This window comes from Amblyomma americanum, chromosome 4 (genome assembly GCF_052857255.1).
Source record: "Amblyomma americanum isolate KBUSLIRL-KWMA chromosome 4, ASM5285725v1, whole genome shotgun sequence".
In the NCBI taxonomy this organism is placed as follows: Eukaryota; Metazoa; Arthropoda; class Arachnida; order Ixodida; family Ixodidae; genus Amblyomma; species Amblyomma americanum.
Window position 1 is genome coordinate 107021429 of NC_135500.1, and position 7297 is coordinate 107028725.

The window sequence follows — 7297 nt, forward strand, 5'->3', positions numbered from 1 at the left end:
CTGCTTGAGCCAAATCATGAATCTGGGATTTGCATACAAAGGTCGGCAGCAGAATTGCGCGAATTAGGAGTCTAGCAAACTTCCACCTTGCACCACCGTATCTTTCCGAGGTTCGCGTGAAATGGAGGAACTGTGTAGGCTTCACGCGAACAGATTGGAGCATGGCAGAGGCTAAACCTGATGAGATGTCCAGACCAAACACCCTGATAGGAACTACAAGAAGTACAGCGTGACATTTAGGTGTAAGTCGGTAGGTGAAACACCAATGCGACGGCGGCTCTACGCGTTAGCAGCAGTAAGTATATATATTTTCGTTTACAGATGCAGGTCTCACTGTCATGCTGAGCTGATGCCTCTCAACGTGACCTGGAAAGCTTGGCTGAGTCAGGCCGATGGTCGGGTAATATCAGAGTGCAGTTTCCATGCCGTCCAAATAGCAGAGGAATTTAAAATATTATATTGTGCCGAGAAACTGGGCGAGCGGAAGTAAAGCGACGTCGAAGAGAAATAGAGAATGTGCCTACCCCTGGGCCCCGCCAAAAACAAGGTGAAAGTGCAGCTTGGTGGAGAAGGAGCGGTGCGTGGGAACGGAATGTATAAACCTGCACACCATAGATGGGTGGGGTAAATACCGCGGGATGTGAATTAAAGCGTTTAGAACATAGTGTCGACCTCCCAAAAGTCGTTACAGAAAGCGGCACCATTTAAATACAAAATAACACCTCGGTATTTTGCGAAGGTGACCAGTGCGACTCTTCACAAGCACCATGGACTGCAGATGGCCAACCCTCTTTAGTGGCCAAATTGTGTCTGAATACGGTCGGCGTTGTGTGCTGCTATTGGTGAGAGATTAACCTCAAGTCACCATATATTTTACTAGTTTCACCATAGTGACAGTTAAAGCTCTTGAAACTAAATGTGGCATGCAGTACGGTGATTTTCACAGCTTCGGGATCGGAACTAAAACGGCGCGCATTCACGACTACAAGTGCCCGGATATGCACAGAGTATTGGTGGATACAAGTAGCTACACAGAGATAGAGATGTCCCTGTTTTTGTAATCATCGCACGTAACACCATTTCAGCCAGGAATGGTTCGAAACTCTTCTTGGTGCTTATAGCTGCTGGCTGCTCGGTCACAGCGAAGAGCACTTGTTTTCCTGGAACAGATCTATTGCTATAGGTAGTGATTCTACGTGTGCGTGCAGAACTAGTCGGCATGGATGGTTGGCGGGTCAGACGTCGTAGGCCAGCGAAAAGAACGAGCCATTTGTGATGCGAATGTGACGGCGTCCTCCCACGCACTCGCTGGTGGTCCAGCCACCAAGGGAGGCCTGGCGAGTAGAGCGGCCCCCGGACCGCGAGGTATACGGTTGACCAGGTCAAAGTGCGCGTCGTTGAAGTAATCAATGAAGACACAGCCACGTTCAGTATATGGGTGGTGGGCTCGTTTACAGTGCGGGACATTGATGTCCCCGGCTCATATGCTAGACGTCTACGGTTGGCGCTAGAAGGTGTAGTACGAGAATTTCCTCGTAATGGTGACCAGATCATTCGGTTTGGTGCGGGAATCAACGCTTCTGTAGCCTGCTGTGGCGCCTTGTTAGCAAACTGCAAACCAGAAATGTTGCTCAACCCTATAGAATGCTTTTGGCCCGCTTTATCAGAATACCGTCACACGTTGTGAGGTGTCAGGCACCATCTGCACTGATGAGGTTATAAGGACAGATAGCAGATTTTCTATTTGAGGAGCCAGCAGTTGAAGTAATTCCTTGTGATCTAGAGGAGGTGATGCTGAACGGAGAACTGCAGAAGACAGTTCGCAGGTGTAGTCAGACCCATCTACTTTGGGCAAGATTGGGCCGGGCAGGGAGGTCGGCGGGTAAGCATGCTGCAGCCGTTATGGGAGGCAGGCAGCTTCAGCTTGGAGCAGGCCCAAACGCTGATGCGATTCGAGGTCGTCGCCGTGGGTTTGAGGGACGGCATCAAGCTTGCGAAGACGTACAACTTTGATGTACGTGGCCTTGCAGTGTATACGAAATCGAGTTCTCGGCTTGCAAAACCGCGTTGTGCCTTTCCTCCAGCATATAGCCAAACCAGTTAAAGGTGGTGGCCACATTTAGTGGGAGCGCCCTGGGGTAATAGGATTATCGTTAGTAGTAAAAGTCTACATCAATACGTGAGGTGTTTTCTTTTTAGAAGCACGCTAGGTATCAGGCTAGTCGCCACTACAAGGCCCCGAGAAAGAAAAGGGGGGGTAGAAGACTCGTGAAAATGGTCAAACTGGAACCATGAGCAAGGTCTCCCAGAAGAAACTGTGCTGCTGTCACGAAGGCTTCGCTTCAAAGTCCAACATCATCGTCGCAACTCAAGCCAGAAAGAGAGCAAATGAAATCACATTTCGAAAGCTAAAGGGGAAAATACAACAAAACAATGAAGTAAGAAATAGTTATACATAACAAAAGCCGAGCATACGCGGGGCATTACTTGTCCTGCAAGTCTGTCACAGGACAGGAGCCAAACTAAATAAGAAACCAGAACTACTGCGGGAACAAAGATACAAAGAATGGAGTCGAGGAGCTCTGATAAACATTTTCTAACAAGGCTCCATGGCGAGGATTATTCTTAGTCGAATATTATTGTCATCATCAGCCTGACTACACCCACTGCAGGGCAAAGGCCTCTCCCATATCTCTCCAATTAACCCTGTCCTGAGCCAGTTGCGTCCACTCTATCCCCGCAAACTTCTTAATCTCATCCGTCCACCTAACTTTCTGCCGCCTCCTGCGACGGTTGCTTTCTCTTGGAATCATGCACTCCGTTACCGTTAAAGGCCAGCGGTTATCTTGGCTTCGCATTACGTGCCCTGCTCAAGTCCATTTTTACCTCTTGATTTCGACTAGGATGTCGTTAACCCGCGTTTGTTCCCTCACGTACTCAGCCCGCTTCCGGTTTCTTACCTTTACACCTATCTTTTTTTTTCCATAGCTCGCTGCGTTGCCCTTAAGTTGAACCCTTTTTGTTAGCCTCCACGTTTCTTCCCCGTAGGTGATTACCGGTAAGATACAGCGGTCCTATACTTATCTCTTGAAAGATATTGGTAAACTGCCATTCATGATCTGCCATTCATGATGCGCTCCACCCCATTCTTATTCTTCTACTTCTAGTTATTTCGCTCTCGTGGTCCGGACCTACAGTCACTACGTGCCCTAAGTAGTATTCCTTTACCACTTGAAGCCCCTGGCTGCCAATTATAAACTGCTGCTCGCTTCGGAGACTTTTGAACGTTACTTTGGTTTTCTGCATTCTAATTTTTAGAGCCAACTTTCTGCTCTGCCTGTTTAAATCATGAACCATGCTTTGTAGCTCACCTCCTGAGTGACTTAGCAACGCAATGTCATCAGCGAATCACACATTACTAAGTCAAGCACATCGCTCCATAAAAAAAGAAAACGCTTGTCAGTAATAAAATTGAAAGCGCGCTTGCGTATCTGTCATTCTGCTGGCGGAAAAAATTCCCTTTCGTTCTGTGATGCACGGCTACTCCTCTTTGCACACCAGTATTTGCACACGGTGTGTCAGCACAGACAAACCGAAGCTGCTAGAATTTGAATTGGGTTGGACTCACTAGTCACGTGTGTTGAGCGCTACTCAAGCCGTTTATGTAGGCATGCAGTGCAAAGAAGAACGCAGTGAAGCGCCGCCAGAGAGCTTTAACTGCACCAGCCGACTGTCTAGGACCCTTGCGCTGCTCGTATTGTAAGCGACATACAACGCCGCTCTCTTCCGATCAAAGAGCGTCTGGTGTTTTGCACGAATATATCCCCAGCAATGGTTGTGGCAGAATAAAAGCTGAGATAAAAGAAAATGGCCAGCTTAACATTCGCGTCCAGTCGGCGTGCGCCGAAAGATCGTTACTGGCCGCAGAATGTGATCAGTAACATTGTTGTCGATCGCCCCAGCAAACCAACTCGGCTCACCTTGATACTGGTTCGAGTCACGGGGGAGTTGACCGAATTTTGCTGTGGCTGGGATTAACAAAAAGAAAAAAAGCATGACGCAAACTGTACTGCTTGGTCGACTATTTACTGCGCGCTGTGGTGAAATTAGTCACTCCTTTACTTTGTGATGGAGCCTTCCAGAGGCCATCCATGCCAAGTTGTGCGCGCGCAAGCGCGTACATTTATAGTAAGCGTTTTATACTGGCACGTGCACCCGCGGGCTTGTGCGTAGTAGGCAAAATACGCGCAGGCGTCTCGGGCATTTTATACTGGAGAAAACCACGCACCGTTTAACACACGCCCGTAGCGCACGCTGTCTAGGTCACCGGGCGGCTGCCGTTGGGCGGAGAACTTTCGGGCGCCGCGACTTTCCTTTTCGACGCTGTTAGCTGCCGCTGGTTGACTTTGAAAGCAGACTGGAGTGCTCTTCCCAACTCTTTTTTTTTTTTCCTCGGGGCGTCCGAGGTCAGAGAGGAAGATGCGGTGCGCGCCTGGCTGCCTCTCCTCCAGAATTCGAAGCGCGCGTTCTCGAAATCTGAGCGAAGGCGCTCCGATCATCGATGGCCGGCTTCCACAGGCCGCGGCGCGTGACGCGTTCATGGAATGCGGAGGACGGGTGAGAGAACCTTTTGTAAGCAAGCTACTCCTGAATAGACACCACCAGGTGGTGGCAACCAGATGTACGCCACCAGATGCAGTATTCGCTGCATTCCTAACCTTGTTCGAAACTGAATTCAAACAATGCTTCCAGTATTGGGGCTTGACCCATCGTTTCTACTGTCATGTAGTGCGCTGTCCAGAATGCAGTCGTAAATAGTTCGTATATGCCAGATTTTTTTCGTGTGTCTGGCTTTTTTTTTTGCAACCGCGTGTGTACGCACGATCAACTGTCATTTGTTTTGTGCAAAAACTGCCTGCCGAAGCTGGCGCATGTTACCACCGTGCAGTCACTTTTTCTCGCGCCCTTTCCTAGCAGTGAATTAAGTGTGCAAGACTGACGCATTTTTTCTTTGAGCATAACAGTCGTTATCATCATCAGCCCCGTGACGTACACTGTAGGACAAATGCTCATTCCGCTCATCCCCAGTTATCCTTGTCCCGAATCAATGACGCCCACCCCTTTTTCTAAGACTCCCCACCCTCACCTTTTTTATAGACTCTCCACCTCCGGTTGCGCTTCTGGTTTCTTCGTGCGCACTCTGTTACCTTGACAGACTGTTGGTTATCTGTAATAGACAGCCGTCTATGGATCAGCATTCATAAAACATAAGAACTAGAAACTGTTTTGCTGAGGTCTGCACATCTCATTCGAAAAGCCCTTGGGTTTGGGTGCCTGAGCAAATGTGATGAACCTAATTCTCATTCACAAGAAGCTGTTTCTACAGATCTGGGGTTATTAACCTCCACACATGGCGTCGCTGCCTGCAATCGTCTATTTGATGATTACAGCTAGTGCAATAAGAGTTCTATGCTAATAACTACATCGTCTCTTTCCAGTACTTGACACACGAACTTCGTCGCACACATGAAATGCACTTTAGCGCTAACTCGCAATTTGTACGTATCCGGAGTCGACACTTGCCTTGTTCATTTGTTCCTTGACAATCTACGGCTGTCATCTCTACATCGCAACACAAGAAGATGAACACATCCCAACGTTCTCACTGTAGTAGTTTGTTTTAGTGCAGTTTTTTGGGAAATCGCTGTCCTCCGATGCATGTACAAGATATATGCGGCTCTGAATCCCGCATTGTTCTCTTCATATTTGCACGTCTAGCGTAAGTTTTCCAGCTCATTCAAACTGTAGAACTTTTCGTGCTAGTTGCTGTGTTTGTGTACGTCTTTGCCTCTTCTCTGCCCTGGTCTCGTTAGCGCAGTTCTTTCTATGTATCTATTCAAGCAGCGTCACTCGAATAACTAAAGCTGGATTAAATCGAATTTTCAATGGCCTAAGGCACCAAAGAGTTTTGTTTGGCTTGGTTGGCTTGGTTGTTGAGGTTCAACTTACCAAAGCGACTAAGGCTATGAGAGACGTCGTAGTGGATAATTTCGACCACCTGGGGTTCCTTTAAAGTGCACTGACATCGCTCGGTACACAGGTCTCTAGCATTCAGCCACCATCGAAATGCGACCACCCTGGCCGGGATCGAACGCTCTTCTTTCAGGTCAGCAGCCGAGTACCATAACCAGTCCGCCACCACGGCTGCTTTCGAAGGGCTTTAAGTGTTTGATAGGGTACATTGGACTTGCCAAGACCGGTTTCCCGACTATAGGAGAGCTCAATTACGCGACCGAGTGTGCGACAGCGCCACGATATGACGTTAGTAAAACTTCCTGGTGGGAAGCTTTGTTGCACATACTAGCTAGGATGCATCAAGTCCGATAATATACTGAAATACAATCTTGTACTCTTTTGCGAGGGGTTAATATGAACTCATTTTTGTTTTATTCCTTCCAGGAGATAAACCCAGAAGATTAGACTTTAAAGGTGCACGAAAATGGATTCTGAGCTCGTCCTTCGACAGCGGGAACTCGACCTGCAAGCTCCGAGCATTCTTAGAAACTTCGAATTATTTCCTGTGCGGCCGATTGCCCTATTAAATCGCATTAAGCGTCCCGACTCCAGACTTTTCTTTTTTAAACTCACCTCCGAGAGTAGGAGAGGTCAACCAACACGTGGAGTGCCTTCCAGCCAGTCGCGTGGCAGCTTGCCGCTCTGCCATCGGCGGATATACGTAAATCAAAGAGTCCACGCGTATTGTCAGTGACGCTATATTGTCAGTGACTGAAACTGTTTACTCACAGAAACCTAAAAGCCAAATAAAAGTGAAAACGATGGCGTCACGGGAGTGGCTGGAATTAAACGGGACGGATCTAATTCGATTTAATAGGGAAATAGACACCACAGGAAAATAATTCGAAGTTTCTAATTATGCTCGGAGCGTGCAGGTGGAGTTCCCGCAGTAAAACTGACGAGCTGAGAATCCTCTTTAGTGCACTTTTAATGCAAGCGTACACGAGAGAAAGCGGAACGACAAAAAGTGCGCTGTAAAGCATGGTAGAGACACTGTAAACAACGAGCTTTAACTTACACCCTTGTGCCTTTTATAGAGTGCACGGGGTATCGATTGAAACGCGATCACGTCAGGCACACTCCGGCTGCCAGAAACGCGTTCCGTTCGGGTCTGTTAGCTACACTGATGCAGAGCAACTGTCAGGCCGACGAAAGTCCGGAGTCGCAGTAAAGTCAAAAGAAAATAGCTTTCTTTCTTCCAACATAAACGCCTTTTTTCTAC